Source organism: Bombina bombina, chromosome 7 (genome assembly GCF_027579735.1).
Source record: "Bombina bombina isolate aBomBom1 chromosome 7, aBomBom1.pri, whole genome shotgun sequence".
NCBI lineage: Eukaryota > Metazoa > Chordata > Amphibia > Anura > Bombinatoridae > Bombina > Bombina bombina.
Window position 1 is genome coordinate 568,526,237 of NC_069505.1, and position 20,838 is coordinate 568,547,074.

Below are 20,838 nucleotides of genomic sequence, written 5' to 3' on the forward strand. Positions count from 1 at the left end.
TTTGTTACAACGAAATTCCAGTCTGTTACATTTATAGCACATAACGTTGGTAGATATGATTACTATTTAGTGGTTCAACAGCTAATTAAAGAGAAATTAGCAATTAAGTTGTTGGCGCAAGGTGGTAAACTCTTGTGTGTCACAGTGCAGACTTAAAAATCGGTTTTATAGATTCTCTAAATTTTCTACCAATGAAACTCAGCAAACTGCCAAAAGCCCTAGGATTTAAAGAATCTAAAGGCCATTTTCCTCATTTTTTTAACACAGTCCAAAATCAAATCTATATAGGTCCTATGCCTTGTGTAGACCACTATGGTGTTGAGTACATGATGCCCGATGAGAAAGCTGAATTTTTGAAGTGGTATGAAGAGGATAAGCATGAGACATTTGACTTTCAGACTGCTCTTAAAATCTACTGTAAACAAGATGTTGAGGTTTTAAGACTTGCATGTGTGTGTTTTAAAGAAAGTGTAATGGACATGACTTGGACAGAAACAATCAAATTCAACAAAAATGGGGAGTCGATTGAAGACATAGGCCCATATTTATCAAGCTCTGTACGGAGCTTGAAGGGGCGTGTTTCTGGCGAGTCTTCAGACTCGCCAGAAACACAAGTTATGAAGCAGCAGTCTAAAGACCGCTGCTCCATAACCCTGTCTGCCTGCTCTGAGCAGGCGGACAGGAAAAGCCGGAAATCAACCCGATCAAATACGATCGGGTTGATTGACACCTCCCTGCTGGCGGACGATTGGCCGCGAGTCAGCAGGGGGCGGCATTGCACCAGCAGCTCTTGTGAGCTGCTGGTGCAATGTTAAATGTGGAGAGAGTATTGCTCTCCGCATTTAGCGAGGTCTTGTGGACCTGATCCGCACTGTTGGATCAGGTCCGCAAGACCTTTGATAAATAGGGGCCATAAACTGTATTGACCCGTTTCAACTCACCACATTAGCGTCAGTGTGTATGGCTATGTATAGATTCAAATTCTTACCGCATCTAATACGATCGGGTTGATTGACACCTCCCTGCTGGCAGCCAATTGGCCGCGAGTCAGCAGGGGGCGGCGTTGCACCAGCAGCTCTTGTGAGCTGCTGGTGCAATGTTAAATGTGGAGAGCGTATTGCTCTCCGCATTTAGCGAGGTCTTGTGGACCTGATCCGCACTGTCGGATCAGGTCCGCAAGACCTTTAATAAATAGGGGCCATAAACTGTATTGACCCATTTCAACTCAAAACATTAGCGTCGGTGTGTATGGCTATGTATAGATTCAAATTCTTAACTAATCACACTATTGCAATACTCCCTTGTGATAATTATCACAAAATGAAAAAAAGCTACTCTACACCAGCCATTCAGTGGTTGATGTATGTTCCACATAAGGAGGGTATTGCAATACAACACGCTTTACGCGGTGGTGAGCACAGGGTAGGTAAATACTGCTTGGATGGCTATGCTGTAATAAACAATGTTCCTACAGTTTTTGAATTTCAAGGTTGTTTTTACCATGGCTGCCCTGTTTGTTACAATGAAAATAATACAAATGAGGTAACAAACTCCACATACAGTCAGCTATATAATAAATACATTGTTAAAAAACTTTTTTTACAGTCGTGCGGATTTGAGGTCAGAGTACTCTGGGAACATGAGTGGTTGGATATGTTAGCCAAAGACAAAGAGTTGCAAGCTTTTATTATTAAAAATGAGTTCCCACAGCCCTTGGACCTCAGTGATGTACTTTACGGTGGTGGCACAAATGCGATTAAACTGTACCACAAAACAGCACCTGGTGAAAGTATCCACTATTATGACTTTACAAGTTTGTACCCCTTTGTCAACAAGACAAAAGCTTACCCTGTAGGACACCCAAGAATTATTTATGAGAATTTCAGGAACATGAATTTTGATTTTGGTTTAGCTAAAGTAAAAATGCTTCCACCTAGAGGATTATTTTTCCCAGTCCTACCTTTAAAATTAAATGGTAAGCTCATGTTCCCACTTTGCTTGACCTGTGCCACCAATAACAGCGTGACACAGTGTAATCATAGTGATGAACAACGTGCTCTGACTGGCACATGGTGTACAATTGAAATACAATTAGCTGTGGAAAAAGGATATAAAATTTCTAAAATCTATGAGATTTGGCATGTTGAAAATTATAAAAAAAATCTGTTTGAAAACTAAATTAAACTACATCTCAGGGATAAACAGGAAGCTTCTGGCTACCCTGCATGGTGTACTGATGATGAAAAAAAGACACAGTACATCCAAGATTACAAGAAAAAAGAGGATGTAGAATTAAGACCAAATCATATCACAGTAAACTCTGCAAAAAGACACATTTCTAAATTGTTTCTAAATTCTCTGTGGGCTAAGTTTGGTCAAAGAACTAATTTACCCAACACATGAATTGTGACAGACCCTGATGTGCTTTTCAGGTATGCTTTTTTACCATACTATGAGGAGTCTTCTTTGGATTTCATAGATAATGAAACAGCAATGCTTAGTTGGAAATATGCAAAAGAGAGGTACACAACCAGTAAAAATGTTAACATATTTATAGCTTGTTTTACTACAGCATATGCCAGACTTGAATTGTACAGAGTACTGGACAGTCTGCAAGAGAGGTGCCTCTATCATGACACAGATTCGGTAATATTTGTGAGCAAAGACGGTGACTGGAATCCCCCTCTGGGTGATTATCTAGGGGAGTTAACTAGTGAACTACCGACCGGAGAACACATCACAGAGTTTGTTTCTGCAGGTCCCAAGACGTATTGGTACAGACTGAGCAATGGAAAAAACAAATCTTAAAGTAAAGGGCATAACCTTGAACACTGCTAACACAGATATAATCAATTTTGAATGCTTAAAAGACTTGGTGTTGGACTACCCCTTAAATTCTAACATAGACAATCAAAAAAAACTTGTGGTAGAGCAACAGTGTATTACCAGAAACAAACGCTACTGGCAGATGGAGACACGTCCATTAAGGAAAATACAAAAGTGTGTTTATACAAAAAGAAAGTTATCACACGATTTTACGACACTACCATTTGGTTACTAATATAGCACTAACAATGGACACGCATCTGCAGCACCCTTTTTCTTGTATTTTAGCAGGCCCTTCAAATTCAGGCAAAAGCTATTTTGTAAAACAAATTTTACAACATTCTGACACACTTCTGTACCACAAACCTGATAATATTGTGTGGTTTTATGCATGCTGGCAAAAATTGTATGATGAATTATTATATACTTTCCCATATATTAAATTTATAGAAGGTCTTCAAAACACATTTGTCAATGATGATTTATTTCCACCTGATAAAATTAATCTAACTATTGTTGATGATTTGATGGAAGCTGCCAGTGGCAGTTCTGAAATTGAGAAGGTGTTTACAAAATATGTACAGGAATCTGAGTATCAAGTATCTTGTACAAAATGTTTTTTGTCAGGGTAAAAAAAAACAGAACTATCACTTTAAACACAAAATATATGGTACTTTTTAAAAACCCAAGAGATAAGTTACAAATTACTACTTTAGCACGACAGATGTACCCTGGGAAATCGATTTACTTTTTAGAAGATTTTGAAGATGCCACACGTATCCCTTATGGTTATTTGTTAGTAGATTTAAGAGCCACCATACCTGATGAGTTCAGGTTAAGGACATGCATCTTTCCACCAGATACACCTGTTGCATATATTTTTAAAAAGTCGCCCTCTAAAAAGTAAAGTTTTTTGGTTAATCCATCATTCAACTTAAAACATTAGGAGTGTGTAAACATGTCTAGCAGGCTATTCCGCAATTGGGAAGCTTTAAAAATGTTAAGTCATGCTTCACCAACACAGAGAAAGACTATTTTAAGTGGTGCTTCTACAGACTTAATATCTGCTATATGTGAAATAGCACTCAACATTCTAAAAGGTAGATTGCCCTTGACAGCAAAGCAGAAAGGACGTCTTAAAAAGTGGAGCAAAATTATAAAAAGTCTTAGTAATAGGACACTATCGATTAGCAAAAAGAAGAAGTTGGTAAATCAATCTGGTGGATTTTTAGCACCACTTTTAGGCTTTGCTATACCTCTACTGACAAGTCTCTTAACTAACCGTTAATGGAGCATACTCAAAAAATGTACCTGGTACCAAAACAGGATGTGGACCGCTTGAAACGTACACAACAGGGTGATACAGATATTTGTCACACAGTTACAACACGCTTGGATGATGAAATTGCTGATATCTTAAATAATTCTAATTTACCTGAAGATGTAAAAAATAAAAAGTACAATGCTGCATTGCAAAAATAGCTGGTGTTTGCTAAACAAAATTCTAGAGAGAATATTACTTTAAGACTTTTAATGCCCCCAGGAGACCGTATTCACACTGATAATAACACAAGTAGTGTATCTATTGAAAAAGGTGATAGAATATCAATATAAGTTGTTAACAATGTGCATGACCGGTTTAAGAAAAATGCTGATTTCCTTCTTTCTAAAATGGCACAATCCAAACATATAACTAATTGAAATGATAATGGGGAGTTTGTTTACAAAAACCAAACAATTATTGGTTCAAACATACTAGACTTAGTATGTTGCACTACACAAAGTCACAATGTGACCATGCGCAAAACACCGCAAAGTTGGGAGTCTTTTATGAAAGCTATGGCTGAACTGAATATTCCATTGTCAGTTGTTGGTAATGCTAGAAAAAGGGATAATTTTGAACATCTAAAAATGGAAATTAATGATATTACTCATTTATCAGAGACATTGCCGCAACATGATATTTTACCATTACCTTCAACACCCACCATGTGACTAACTACACCTCAAGGTTACCTGACATCAAAGAAAAGACCTAAATCACTTTTTAATCCGTCAACGTGGTTGACTTTGTAAATTTTGTCAACTGTTGTTTTCTGTAATAAAACTTTTTTTTTTCTGCTTTATGACTCAAATAAAGTTTTAAAAAGGAAAATAAATTCTGCGCTTTATTTAATCGCATTGAAATCTTACAAAATATCAGTTAAACGATACATAAAACATTAAGACAACACTATTTGAAATAAAATTATATTGTTTATTATTATAACATTAAACTAAGTGTTAAAATGCTCTTAAAAGAAGCCATAAAAGGGGCGTAAAATATGGAAAATAGTGGGCGGGTAGGGTGGAAATATTGGGAGGAGAGTGGGCGGGGATTTTCATATAAAGGGGAGGGGATTTGCCTATAAAGGGGTGGGGTTTTGCATATAAAGGGGCATGGTACATGTCAAATTAAGTTTGACAAGATATCCCTATTTGTACTACTCCAGTACTCTCAGTCTCTGAGAGTTTACATTGTCCCCATAATAAAGTGCATATTTTTGTGGCCACTATATTATGCAATGTCTAAAGTGAAGTGTTCCCTTTTTTCTGAGTGTCTTATCTACTCCCAGAAATAGAAAAGTAGCACTTACCTCATATGTCTGCCTGACAGCAAGGCAGTTCAGCAGGTTTGAGAGGTCCTCTCCCTCAAATGGACCTGTGAAAGAAAGAAATTCCTGAGTTAATATCCCTCAGGTCTTCTGGGTTATGTCAGCATCAATATGGGAGGCAGAGTGAGAATTATGTCCCACCAGTTCCCATTGTTCTAAAGCCACCACTGCTCTACTGAAGAGACTGATATGGACTACGGCTACACCCTAGGACGAGCAGCACAATCTAGTACTACTATAAAAATAAAAAACTCTTGATTGAAGAATCTTTTCTGACACCTAACTTTACCACTTAGTCCTAACGTAGGCAAAGAGAATGACTGGGGTGGGAGTGAGGGGAGGTGATATTTAACACCCTTTGCTGTGGTGCTCTTTGCTGCCTCCTGCTGACCAGGAGGTGAATATCCCAATAGTAATTAAGATGATCCGTGGACTCATCGTGTCATTAAACAGAAAAAGCTTTTCAAACAATAGTCATCAGAAGAAATTAACCTGCCAGTGGGAGAGAGCCTAGCCTTTTTTAAACAATGTTCCTGCATAAGCTTTAAATAAAATTAACTCTTCTATGCTGCTTTCATGAGAACACTGTGCTTCTAAACTATAATATATTAAATATATAAATGCAAATCTTTAAACTGTGAAATTATTTACTTACAATGACAAATTCAATAGTCATTAAAGTCATTTTCACAAGTATAATATGTATCAAAATTAAATATTGCATTATAAAAATAACTTGCTTAAAAGGGATATTAAACCCAAATTTTGGATATAATTTTGGACATAATACAATGTAGTGTATCATGTCCGTCGCACATCGATAAATGCTGAAAGCATACGCTGTCGACATTTATCATTGCACACGCAGTTCTTGTGAACTGCTTGTGCAATCCCGCCCCCTGCAGATTTGCGCCCAATCGGCCGCTAGCAGGGGGTGTCAATAAGCCCGATCGTATAGGATCGGGCGGATTGATGTCTGCAACCTCAGAACAGGCGGACAAGTTATGGAGCAGTGGTCTTTAGACTGTTGCTTCATGACTATTGTTTTCCGCGAGCCTAAAGGCTCGTGCGGAAACAGGGGCATCTAGCTATTCGGAGCTTGATAATTCGGCCCCAGAGCATGCAAAATTAAAGAACTTTCTAAATTACTCCTATTATCAATTTTTCTTTGTCTCTTGGTATGCTCTGTTGAATGAGCAAAAATGCACTACTGGTTTATAACTGAACACATGGGTGAGCCAATGAAAATCGGTATATATTTGCAGCCACCAATTAGCAGCTAGAACCTAGGTTCTTTGCTGCTCCTGAGCTTTCCTAGATAAAACTTTAAGCTAAGGATAACAATCGAAGGAAGCCAATAAAATAATAAAAATAAATTGGAAAGTTGTTTAAAACTGTATTCTCTATCGGAATCATGAAAAAATTGGGTTTCATGTCCCTTTAAATGTTTATTTTGCTAATTTAGAGCTAGACTGCAAGTGGAGCACTAATTTATCACCTGTCCGTAAACAGTCAAATTTGGCCATTTACGGGCATGCGATAAATAACCAGACAAGTGGCTGATTATTGCTCCCGCAAGCTTGCAGAAGCGATTATTGCTCAAAAATTGATCCCCTCCCTTCGGAGACTGGGCTGCAGGGCAATATTCCAATATGATAACGACCCCAAATACACCTCCAAGATGACCACTACCTTGCTAAAGAAGCTGAGGGTAAAGGTGATGGACTGGCCAAGCATGTCTCCAGACCTAAACCCTATTGAGCATCTGTGGGGCATCCTCAAATGGAAGGTGGGGGAGCGCAAGGTCTCTAACATCCACCAGCTCTGTGATGTCATCATAGAGGAGTTGAAGAGGACTCCAGTGGCAACCTGTGAAGCTCTGGTGAACTCCATGCCCAAAAGGGTTAAGGCAGTGCTGGAAAATAATGTTGGCCACACAAAATACTGACACTTTGGGCCCAATTTGGACATTTCCACTTAGGGGTGTACTCACTTTTGGTGCCAACGGTTTAGACATTAATGGCTGTGTTGAGTTATTTTGAGGGGACAGCAAATTTACACTGTTATAGGGCTGTACACTCACTACTTTACATTGTAGCAAAGTGTCATTTCTTCAGTGTTGTCACATGAACAGATATAATAAAATATTTACAAAAATCAGAGGGGTGTATTCACTTTTGTGAGATACTGTATTTATTTATGTGTTAATATGTGTATATATTCATATATATATATATATATATATATATATATGTATATATTAATTAAAATTTGCTGCAGTGTTTGACAGCATGAGAACAAGGCTACCATTGGAGCCTATGGAAGCGTGCTGTCGTGAGCGCAATACTTTTGTACAATATGAAAAACCTAACTTGTAATACCAGCTCATTTGTGTGCACTCGTATTACTAAGTTGAGCGCAAACATCACTTTCTCTGAGTCGATATTTTGCGCTCCACTTATTATCTAGCCCTTAGATTCCTTTGAAAAATTTGAAAAAAAAAATGTAATTGTATCTTCCCTTTACCCTTTTCTACAATACAAACTAATGTGCTGTTGTGTGTATATGGGCAGCTCTTAAAACACTGGCATGTTTGATGTAAGACAGGAGAGTGCTATAAAAGTTATAAAATAAATATTTTTTATACAATGCAATACAGTTCGCATTGAGAAACTGTTTTTTTAATAATGATAGAGATTTTGTTCTCAGTTCTTTTATGGTTGTTGTTTTATTTATTTTTTTTATGATGTATTTCTAAACTTTCAAGTAAGTAATTATTAAAAAAAACTAAATTATTATATTTTTAAGCATTAATAATAGTTGTTTTTTGTCAATGATGTTCCTGATAATTATTATTAAAAGTAGCAGAAAATATTTTTATTTCAGTGTTCCACAAATTATTGTATTCATGTTATAGGTACTATTTAAAAAAAAAAAAATTCTATTGAATTCTTTTTTCTTCTTTTTTTAGTGATTTATTAATATACTTTCATGGACCTATTGTAATGAAAAAATATTGATAAAAATTAATTACTGTATATTTTTAAAGGTTAATAATATATATTATATATATATATATATATATATATATATATATATATTATGTCACTAATAATTATTAATATTAGTAGTAAATATTTTTATTTCAGTGTTCCACAAATTATTGTATTCGTTATATTTCCAACTAAAAAAAAATAGTTTTATACAGTTCTCTATATATTTTTCTCCTTTCCTGTTTTTTTCTCTTTAGTTTTAGCTCAGCTACAACAAAGCATAATTTTTTTTAGATGGAATCAAATTTATTTTGGTTTCCACCGATAAAAATTGGACAATAAATTGCGAGCAGAAATGCTACAGTATTATTTTCCCTTATTGCCTACAATATTTTTGATCTTGATCAACATGTCAAAAACATATTAAATGTAGCACAGAATTTGCAATAATTGTACAGATTGTACAAGCCACTATTTAACATAATCTCTAGCACTTACCTATGAAGGCCACTTCATTATTTGGGCTGTAATCAGTATTTCATTTTTATAGTCATTTGATGTAATCTGGGGAAAGGACACTTACGTTAATGAATACTCTGAAGACCGACTCTGAAGTATTTACTGTAACATTAGAGACAAATTATCCCTAAAGAATGGACTTTGTTTTTCATGATCATGTCAAAGGACACTAGATTTTTTTCCCATTTTTTAAAATAATATTCCTATTTTATAAAAACCCAATTTTTTTTTTCAGGATTCAGATAGAGGGGCCAATTTTCTAAAGTGCGGATGGACATGATACGATGTAGTGTATCATGTCCCCCGCACATCGATAAATGACGAAAGCATACGCTGTGGAACATTTATCATTGCACAAGCAGTTCTTGTGAACTGCTTGTGCAATGTTGCCCCCTGCAGTTTTGCACCCAATCTGCCGCTAGTAGGGGGTGTCAATCAGCCCGATCATATAGGATTGGGAGGATTGATGTCCGCAGCGTTAGAACAGGCGGACAAGTTATGGAGCAGTGGTCTTTAGACGGCTGCTTCATAACTATTGTTTCTGGGGAGCCTGAAGACTAGCGCGGAAACAGGGGCATCAAGCTCCATTCGGAGCTTGATAATTCTGCCCCAGAACCGGTTTGGAGATTTTTCTTTTGTCTTGTGCAATGCCGCCCCCTGCAGATATGCGCTCAATCGGCTGCTAGCAGGGGTGTCATTTTTGTTTTTCATGATTGATATAATATATTTAAAAAATCTTTTAAAAGGACACTAGATTTTTTTCTTTTCAGTTTTAAAATAAGTTTCCTATTTTAAAAAAAACACTTTGGGCCATTTTACAAGTGGAGCACTAAATATCACTTTCATGAAAGCGATATTTTGCACTCCACTGTGTAATACCAGCGCACGCTAATGTGCCCTGGTATTACAAGTTAACAGCAATGTGAATACGAGTTTGCATTCGCAATGCTGGAAAGCATTGCGCTCATGAGAACACCCTTCCATGGACTCTAATGGGAGCCTCGTTCTGATGACGTCACAGATGGCATCAGAACCTCACGCAGTGAAGGGGTTAAGTAGCGATGCAATTGGCAGCATTTTAAAATATATATGTATATTTATTTATATATGTATGTTTATATTTATGCACATATTAACACATAAATATATATATGTATATATTAATTTACATAAATATTTACAGGGAACACACAGTTCCCATAGACCGCAATGTAAAGGCACTTTTCAGTGACTTTTTTTTCTAACGCCCCAAACCCACTAACTTTAGACCCCAAAAATACCTAGTGCAGTTGTTTTGAATAAAAAAATGCTTTTTTTTTGTTAAAAAAATGTAATGCCCTTTATTTTGATCTCTGCTTAATTTCCGAAGCACTAATTGCTACCGTGAGCTTGCAGGAGCAATAACCAACCACTTGTAATGGCTGGTTAATTACCACGTGCCCGCAAATTTGTCTGTTTGCGGAAACACTATAATTTAGCTCTCCACTTGTAATCTAAGCCTTTATTTTAAATTGTGTGGGGGCGTTATAAAATACTATTATAACTTTTGGAGTTGTCTTTATTAGCCAGTGAGATTTTTTTTTTCCCAAAGATAATTTTTATTGTAGAGTAAACATGTTAACAATGACAACAGATTCGGTAAGTTCGCTTGCAATCATAGGTCCAACAATGTTTGTACAGTAAATACAATAAGCATGTCTATAAGGACAGACAAATGAATACGATGTACATAAATAGAGTCTCCTAAATTTAGGAGATCCTTCAAGGTGAACAAGAGTTATTATCATAACTTAAATGTTAAAACTAGTGTAATACAATACTCAAAAATATTAACGAAATATCATAATGGCTTCGCAAAGTCAGCCGGTATTTACCATTTACCTACAGGAAGGTCAAAAGCTTCTATAGTTTTCCACCCCTGTGGTTCCCCTTTGTCCGCCCATGCCGAAATGTGGGAGAGCCTAGCAGCTTCGTAGTAGCCGCGTATGCTAGGCATAGCTACACCTCCCTGCTCATATCGTTTCTGAAGTGTTTTCGCTGCGATACGGGGCTTAGACTTGCCCCAGATATAGCTCTGACCAAGGGATTGAAGCTTATCAATTAGGCCGCTAGGAACATTAAGGGGGATACAGTGAAAATAATAGAGAATTTTGGGTAAAATTGTCATTTTAAAAGATGCTATGCGGCCTAGCCATGAAATCTCTCTAAAACTCCAGGAGGCGGTGAGTTCAGTAAATTCTTTAATGATAGTTGAATAGTTTAGGGAAATTACTAGCTTTGGGTCAGGGCCAAGCTGCACCCATAAGTGTCGGTATTTTGAGACCACTGAAAGGAATATGATGTTCATAGAACATCTAGTTCAAATGCAGGAATACAAATAGGCAAAGCCTCAGTCTTGAAGACATTGACCTTATAATAGCTGTGAGCACCAAATTTGGATATAAGGTCAAGAAGAGCAGGTAAGGAGCCTAGTGGATTTGTTAGAAATAAGGTCACATCGTCAGCGAACAGGGATATCTTTGCAACTTCTCCACCAAACCGAACACCCCGTACCATGTGGGAATTCCTAATGGCTTGGGCTAGAGGTTCAATAGCTAGAATAAAAATCAGAGGCGACAGGAGGCACCCCTGTCTAGTACCATTAGTGATATTAATTTCCGGGGAAGAAAATCCCAGGCCCTTAACCACCGCAGAAGGATAAGAGTATAAAGCCCGAATTGCTGTAATTACCTCGCCTGGTATGCCGAACTGAGCAAGTGTGCACCACAGGTAGTCCCATCTGACCCTGTCAAATGCTTTTTCCGCATCTAGCGACAGGGCCAGCATGGGCTGTTTCAAACGAGAGGCCTCTGTGAGAATGTCAAGTACTTTTCGAGTATTGTCTGGGCCTTCTCTGCCAAAAGTAAACCCGACCTGATCAGGATGTACTACATTCGGGAGCAGGCTATTGAGGCGGTTAGCCCAAAGCTTTGCATATAACTTTATATCTCGGTTGATCAATGAGATCGGTCTATAACTGGTACACTGGGAGGGATCTTTGTTCGGTTTAGGAATAAGGAGAATTATTGCCTGTAAGAATTCCTTTCTGAACACACCTGACTCTCGGGCCTCTGAAATAACCTTGAGGAGGATCTTGTTTAGCTCTGTCTTAAAGAGTTTGTAAAAGGCCGGCGGATACCCATCAGGGCCAGGAGCCTTGTTATTTTGAGTTTGTTTGATGGCCAGGTTAAGTTCAGTTAAGGAAAACAGAGCCCTAAGCGCCTCTTTGTCCACCTCTGGTAAAGTTGGTAAATTCAAATTTTGTAGGAAGTCAGCTATGTTTTGTACAAAGGATTCTCTGTCAGCCATAGAGTGCTGGAGATGATAGAGTTCAGAGTAATAGGCTGCAAAGGTTTCTCCGATTTCTTTAGGCGAAGAGACTGAGATAGTCCCCCGTTTAAGTGACAATATCCTGGCTGCCGCAGTTCTACCTCGCAATTTATGTGCTAGAAGTGTTGAAGCCTTGTTACCCTGGCAGTACATTAACTTCTTGAATCAAGCGTAGGACTCCCTAACTCTCTCTAACTCCCTGTCTGCTATTTGTGCTCTGAGTTTTTTAATTTTATCTGCTAGAGGCAGGGATGAAGAGCTTTTATTCTCCAGTCCTACAGACCGCAATTCAGACATAAGAAGGCCTAAGGGAGCACCAGCTTGGCGTCAAAGCATTGCCTGCCTCCTAATACATATCCCCCTCACCTATGCTTTTAGTGCAGCCCATACTGTTTGAGATGACATATCAGGAGTTTCATTTATTCTCAGGAACTCAATTATAGAATTTTGGAGGGAGGCCCTAAAAGCTTTATCCTGGAGTGCCTGTTTCGGAAATTTCCAACTAGGTCTAGACATTTTGGTTAAATCAGTGGAGAGGGTGAATGTGAATACATTGTGGTCTGACCATGAGCAGACCCTAATACGTGAAGTTAAAACTCTGTCGAGTGACCGCGAGTCGGTGAAAAAATGGTCCAGTCTCAAGTAGGAGTTATGAGGTCTGGAAAAATAAGTGTAGTCCCTGTCGTTGTGATGGTATGCCCTCCAGATGTCATATAGGTTATGTTGGATTATGTGCTGACGAAATTTATTGGCAGTATTTGTTGTGTATGTGTCAATTTTTTTCCCCTTTGAACTTTCTTGTCAACATATTGAAGTGCCCACCTAAAACTATAGTTCCAACTTTATATATCTCAACTTTAGACAGTATCCCTTTCAAGAAACTGGATTGTGATTGGTTCGGGGCATAAATATTGGCCAATGTAAATAAGATACCATTTAGTTTACAGTTAAAAACTACAGGGTAATCGGGAGTTCTGTATGGTTTCTGGGATGATGCTAGCCAATGAATTTCTTGTAGAAACATAACTTGCATTTTTAGAGCCTTCATAGAGTTAGTGAGCATGCTTCTTTTTTCCTGTGATTAAGTCCCTTAGCATTTAATATTGCAAAGGAGATATTATTGGGGGTTGTCTCCATTGTAGGGTTAGGGAACAAGGAAGGGGGAAAGAGAAAAGGAAGAGGAGAGGGGTTTAGTAATTGAACTTATCCCGCCTGGATCTGCGCACCAAAGTATGACTCCTAGTGGTCTCAGGTTATATATAGTCAAATCAGTGATCAATGAAACCACAGGAAATCGAACCTTGAATGACCTAAGACTTTACCTAGGAAAAGGAACGAGATTATCATAAAAGTAAACTATACAATATAAAAATACAATACACACCATTAAATTTCAACCAGAAGTGATTGGTATTAACTACTTAATAATAATAATTGGGGATAACACAAATTAAATTTGCGCATATGAGGGGGGGGGGGCGGTACAAGTAAACAACCTGCAAGAGAGGATTGACTTGCCAGTGAGATTTTAGCCCACAGACAAACGTACATTTCCTGTTATTGTGAAATTGAATGTAAAATTATTCATGCATTAAAAATTGCTCATATAGTGCCCGTTCATAGGCATAAAGGAATTTTTGTTGAATTGTCCTTTTTTCCCCCCACATTTTAAAGAGATTGAAGAAGACAAGTCAGGGAGTAATTGCAGATGTGAGAGGAAATATAGTTGGGAGTGTGGCTGTTGAGTACTTTATAGGTTAGGGTTAATATTTTGAATTGTATTCTTGACTGTATGGGGAGCCAGAGCAGAGACTGGCAGAGCAGAGCAGCTGATGTAGACTTAGGCGGATAAGTCTAGATGACACTTTCATAATAGATTGGAGGGTGTAGAGGTGTTGTATGGGAAGGCCATTTAGATGTAGATTGCAATAGTCAATGTGTGACAAAATGAGGGCATTAATTATTATTTTTGTAGTTTTTTTGTATAAGGAAAGGACAAATTCTGGAAATGTTGCTTAGATGTGCATGGCAGGGTTTGTTGAACACTTGTATATGTGGAGTGAATGCAGAGAGACAGTTGGTAACCTGGTTGAGTAAAGAGGGACCGATATCAGGAGAGGAAAGGCAGATTTGGGTATTATCAGCATATACTGTAATATCCCAGAGGGGGATAAGAAGGCGCGCTGTTGGGAAAAAAAAAATATATTATTTTACAAAAAAACAAGTGTAACTCTTATCTTTATCGAATGTATCGTACTCAGCTGATAAAAAGGTAGCCGTAATGGCTAATGTCCATATAAAAATGATCTTAGTAGTCGGTTCTTGGTGAAGGCAGCTCCTCTTGGTCCCAGAGAGCAGGGATATTACTGTTGAGAAATGGAAGAGAGAGGGCGCCACATAGCGTGATAACGTTTCATATAAAGTGACACAAATGTGGAAAGGTGATGTGCTTACCAGAAGCTGTGGTACTGTGCTATGACCAGTACAATCTCGCCTGCTAGCACTTAATCAGTGGCTAGTACACTGCCAAACGAGACACTTCCTGAGGCTCTCCCCTTTGGTGACGGCTCAAAGAGTACCTTCTGTTGTGTCCGTGATAAGCTCTTTTTTTATTATTTAAAATCTTGCTCAATAGCACTGCATAAATGAATGTGAACAACTTCCAGGAATAAAAGATATTCAGGCTTTATTATGACGCGTTTCTCAACCCCCAAGGGTCGTTTCATCAGATATCAAAGCTGATAAAATGAGTTACAAATCGTAACAATATATACACATTTGTTAATTAAAAACGGAAGTTGTCACAGTGAATTTTAAACCAATGAAATAAAACCCAAGATTCAACTGAGGTGCCGACATAGGCTCACAGCTGTTACAATTAGAACAAATCTTGGTCAGTGTTGTGCAGAGAAAACAGAAAATCACACTCTGTAATAGACACAGCTGTACAAATCCGCCCACGAGCCGACATAGACTCACCGCTGTTACAAAATGAAACATAGATACATAAAATTATACATAAACAACCAATTTGTTCACAAAATCTGAATAAAATAAAACCTCTAAAATGTTACTTTTCAGAGAACGGTGTTATCTGACCTATCTAAACCTATTTCAAAAACACCAATGGCTATGGATATGCGAAATAAAATAACAATTTCTATGGTTCACTGAAAATCTGTTAAGAGCTTTGTGATGTGATATAAAATCACCTTCAATGATAAACATAGTTGTATAAATCAGCCCACGAGCCAACATAGACTCAGTATTTTACAAAGTAAAATATGAAACATACATAAGATTAGAAATAAAAATAAAAATAAGCATCAATTTGTTCAAAAGATCTCAACCTAATGAAAACCTCTAAAATATTACTTTTCGAAGAACGGAAATGTCTGACCTACCTAAACCTCTTTTGTACTGCTGATGGCTGTAATTCATGAGAAATAGATTGACAGTTTATATAATTCTTTGTATATCTTTTGAGAAATTTCATACTACTGATGGCTGTAATTGATGTGAAATGGATTAACAGTTTATATAGTTCTCTATAAATCTTTTGAGGATTTTATAATATGATGTGATAGATAAGTGTATGTATCATAATATAGCTTATGATGTAAGTGTGTGAATTTTGACTAATTTTTTATATATTCTTAAAGGAATGCTCTCTCGTGAGCCCTAATGAGCCCTTTTGGAAACTTTATAATATGATGTGATAGATATGTGTATATATCGTAATATAGCTTTTGATCTAAGTGTGTAAATTTTGACAAATTTTTTATATATTCTTAAAGGAATGCTGTCCCGTGAGCCCTGATGGATTATATTATCGGGTGTTTTAACCTTTAACGCTGATTTTGTGTGTATGTTTTATTTGATTCTTTGTTTTAATGTCTATATATAGAAAACTCTGTTCTTACGTGTAATGAGGCGATGAATGGAATTAGTTGTTAGGCTTTTTTTGTATATATAAGAAAGATGTGGCATGTGTTGAGCCCAATAGTTGTCCCATATATTGACCCCCAAAGTGAGGAATTTTTTTATGTGTATATTATCTTTTAATATTTGGATTATCTTTTAATATCAAATGATCTTTTGATGTCAGAACTGTGAGCTTTCTTTGTGTACCTCATATGTCAATATCAATGATAAGATAGCTGTAATACCATTGGTGGGTGTTGACCCTCAATGTGTTTTTCCATATCGTGTGTGTCGTGTATGTTGTGTGTGGATATTGGTGAATGTGCTGGAGTATATGGGTTAAAAATAAGGAATATGTTAAGTAATATATAAAATGCACATCACAGGTGTGAAGAAAAGAACAATATGTATATATATATATATGTTATATTGAATGTGCTAATAAATCTATAAAAATAGGAGTGTAAAATTGATTGGTGTGCCCTATGAGTCCTAATGAAGATTAAAATAGACGTACTTTGATAAGTATATAAATATATATATAAATGGTGAATGTGACATAGTGGTGTTAAATGACATAGTGATGTGTTAGGATCTATGTATGTGTGTGTGATGTGTGTTGGTGAATGATAGTGATGTGTGTGTGCAAAGTAAAAAATAGGGTGAGAAAAAAATGTGTATATGTTAATATGTAAATGTAATGTGTTGTATGTAGAAATAGATCTCACTGGATAGGAGATCCCCAAGAAATGGGTCAATAGATAAGTGTGCTAGTGGTGGTCAGAAAAAAAGAGGGGATGAAGGTTGTATTTGTATAGTAGTGTGATCTATCAATTGAAGGCTGCCAAATCCAAATTGGCATTCAACCCAAGTGGCTGTAATGTCTTCAATCGATAGATCCAATATGTCTCACGTTGTCTGAGTCTGATCAGCCTATTGTAATCAGTATTTTTTGGAACAAAATCAATGGGAATATATTTAAAAATGTATGGGTTTCCATTGTGTTTTGTGAGGCAGTGATTGGGTATACTGTGTTTGATGTTCTTTTTCTTGGAATTTTTACAATTACGATGATGTTCCCCCCACCTAGTTCGCAGTTTTCTAGATGTGCGGCCTACATACTGGAGGCCACATATGCACTCCATGAGGTAAACTGTATAAGAAGATTCACAATTGAAAAAAATAGGAATCTGGAAGTTTTCTCCTGTTACTGTGGATTTGAAATTTTTTGTGCCAGATTTAATGATTTTGCATGCTGATTTACCACATTTATATATCCCACATAGGCCAAATAGTCCCTTATTCTGTACTACTGTACTGATTTAATTTCCTACCGTGTACATGTTTAACTTTTTTGCTCGGGGCTAACTTGCTTCTTAATGTTGGAGCTCTCCTGTAAACAATTTTCGGTTTATCTTTCACTAGATGTCTTAGAATGGGGTCTCTTTGAATTATGTTCCAATGTTTATATAGTATATGTTGTATTTTGTGGAAATCGGAATTGTATTGAGTTACAAAAAGGGTATCTTTTGCCCCCGGATCGCATAATTGACTATTGTCTTTTTTCTTAGTTAGAATATCATCTCTGTTTAGTTTTGATGCTCTCTCTAGGAACTTATCAAGTAGATGTGGAGGATAATCTTTTTCCAAGAACCTATTATATAAAATCTTACTCTGTTCTAAAAAAATATTGTAGTCTGTGCAGTTGCGTCTCTTCCTTCGGAATTGGCTGTATGGGATATTATGTATCCAATTTCTATGGTGATTACTATTGTAATTGAGAAAGCTGTTGCTGTCTACATCTTTGAAATATGTTTTTGAAGTGATTTGATTGTTATCAAGGCTCAATATAAGATCCAAATATTCAATATTTAGTGTTTGAATATTGGCTGTAAAATCAATGCCCATGTCATTGTGATTGAGATGGTTAATAAAGTTGACCGCCGTGGTCTTGTCACCCTCCCAAAGGAAAATAAGGTCGTCTATATAACGGCCATAGAAGACCAGGTTTGCCCCAAAGTCAGCTGAGTAGATGTATCTTTCTTCGAATTGACCCATAAATAGGTTAGCAAAACTTGGGGCAAACCTGGTCCCCATGGCCATACCTTTTGTCTGTAAATAGAAACTGTCTTGATATATGAAGTAGTTGTGTTGGAGTATGAAGGAGATGCTTTCTAGAATAAAATAACATTGTAGATTGGGCAAATATATATCTTTCCTAAGAAAATGCAAAATAGCTTGTAAGCCTAAATTGTGTGAAATATTGGAGTATAGCGAACTGACGTCGCATGTGATCCAAAGTAGATTTTTTTCCTCTATATTATTCCTATATACTGGTCATAGCACAATACCACAGCTTCTGGTAAGCACATCACCTTTCCACATTTGTGTCACTTTATATGAAACGTTATCACGCTATGTGGCGCCCTCTCTCTTCCATTATCAGCATATAAGTGGTACTGGAACCCAAAAGAGGATATACATTTTCCTAGGGAGGATGTATAAAGAGAGAAGAGCAAGGGACACACGAAGAGCCTTGTGGTACTCCAACTGAGAGAGGCAAAGGATCAGAGGATATTCTGTTAAAGGAAAATGAAAGCGAGAAGTTTGTGATATAGGAAGCAAACCAGGATAGGGCTGTGTCTTGCATGCCAAATGAATGTAAGATTTGTTAGAGGATGGTCAACTGTGTTGGAAGCAGCAGAAAGATCCAGAAGAAGTAGTAAGGAGTAGTGTCATGTTGCTTTAGCTGACAGCAGATCATTTGTTACTTTAGTGAGAGCAATTTCTATTGACTGTTTTGGGTGGAAACCAGATTGTAGTGGATCAAGCAATTAGTTGAGATTAGTGGGAGCTAGCTGAAAGTCAATGTTAAGCGACATATATGTGCAGACACCAATCAGCAGCATCTGAGCCTATCTAGGTGTACGTTTTAACTAAAAATACAAAGAGAAGGAAGCAAATTAGATAATAGAAGTACATGAAAAAGTTGTTTAAATTAAAAGTTGTTTGCATCACTGTACCTTACAATAACAAAAATGCGACAATGAAATAAATAGAAACATTGTAATTATGAGTTTATTATTTCCTAGAGATAGCTGTATGGAATATCATGTATATGTGTATTAAATCCATATACATTTGTAGATATCTGTCACGCCTACTAGTGATGGACTATACAAAAGTTATTATGTATTTCAAATTATTATTATCATTTATTTGTTATCATTTATTTGTTATCATTTATTTGTTATCATTTATTTGTTATCATTTATTTGTATAGCGCTGCAAACTTCCATAGCTCTGGGTACACAGATAGGGGTATACAATGACAAGGTTTTGTGATAAAATACAAAACATAACAAACTAAACAAATCTAGTACAGGAGGAAGAGGACTCTGCTCCAAAGAGCTCACAGTCTACAGATTGAGGGTGCAGAGACATAGAGGCCTATTTATGAAATATCTGTCGGACCTGATCCGACAGTGCGGATCATGTCCGACAGACATCGCTGAATGCGGAGAGCAATACGTTCAGCCCCCTGCAGATTCGCGGCCAATCGGCCACCAGCAGGGAGGTGTCAATCAATCTGATCGTACTCGATCGGGTTGAATTGTGGCGATTTCTGTCTGCCTCATCAGAGCAGGCAGACAGGGTTAGGGAGCAGCGGTCTTTAGACCGCTGCTTCATAACTGGTGTTTCTGGCGAGCCTGCAGGTTCGCCAGAAATACGGGCCCTCAAGCTCCATTCGGAGCTTGATAGATAGGCCCCATAAAGTTTATGGTAGCTTGTCACATGGATTGTAGTTGCAACAGTGAGTCAGGCAGTATAAGAATTATTTTGGTTAGGATGAGAGATGGAAGAGAGTACACAGCTGCCTTGAATTAAATCATTGCAATTCAAATCTCACTGCTATATAAAGCTGAGCAAAGGCTATCTGAGCCTTGGCTATGTGTGCTCTGTGCTTCTAAGTGGCCTGCGTTACAAGTGGTGAGTTAAGAACTAGAGTTATATCCATAACACTACCATCCAGAATGCTCTACTAACAACAAGAAGCATTGTTCTAACCCTCCATCTCATCTCTCTACAGGTATGCATCTCTCCTGCTTCCTTTATCTGCCTGGTTGTCCCTGCGTGTCCCTTTAATTTGCTTAAAATACACTGGTATGCATCTCTCCTGCTTCCTTTATCTGCCTGGTTGTCCCTGCATGTCCCTTTAATCTGTTTGTAATACACTGGTATACATCTCTCCTGCTTCCTTTATCTGCCTGGTTGTCCCTGTGTGTCCCTTTAATTTGCTTAAAATACACTGGTATGCATCTCTCCTGCTTCCTTTATCTGCCTGGTTGCCTTTCCACTTCCCTTTAATCTGTTTGTAATACACAGGTATGCATCTCTCCTGCTTCCATTATCTGCCTGATTGCCTTTCCACATCCCTTTAATCTGTTTGTAATACACAGGTATGCATCTCTCCTGCTTCCATTATCTGCCTGGTTGTCCCTGCGTGTCCCTTTAATCTGTTTGTAATACACTGGTATGCATCTCTCCTGCTT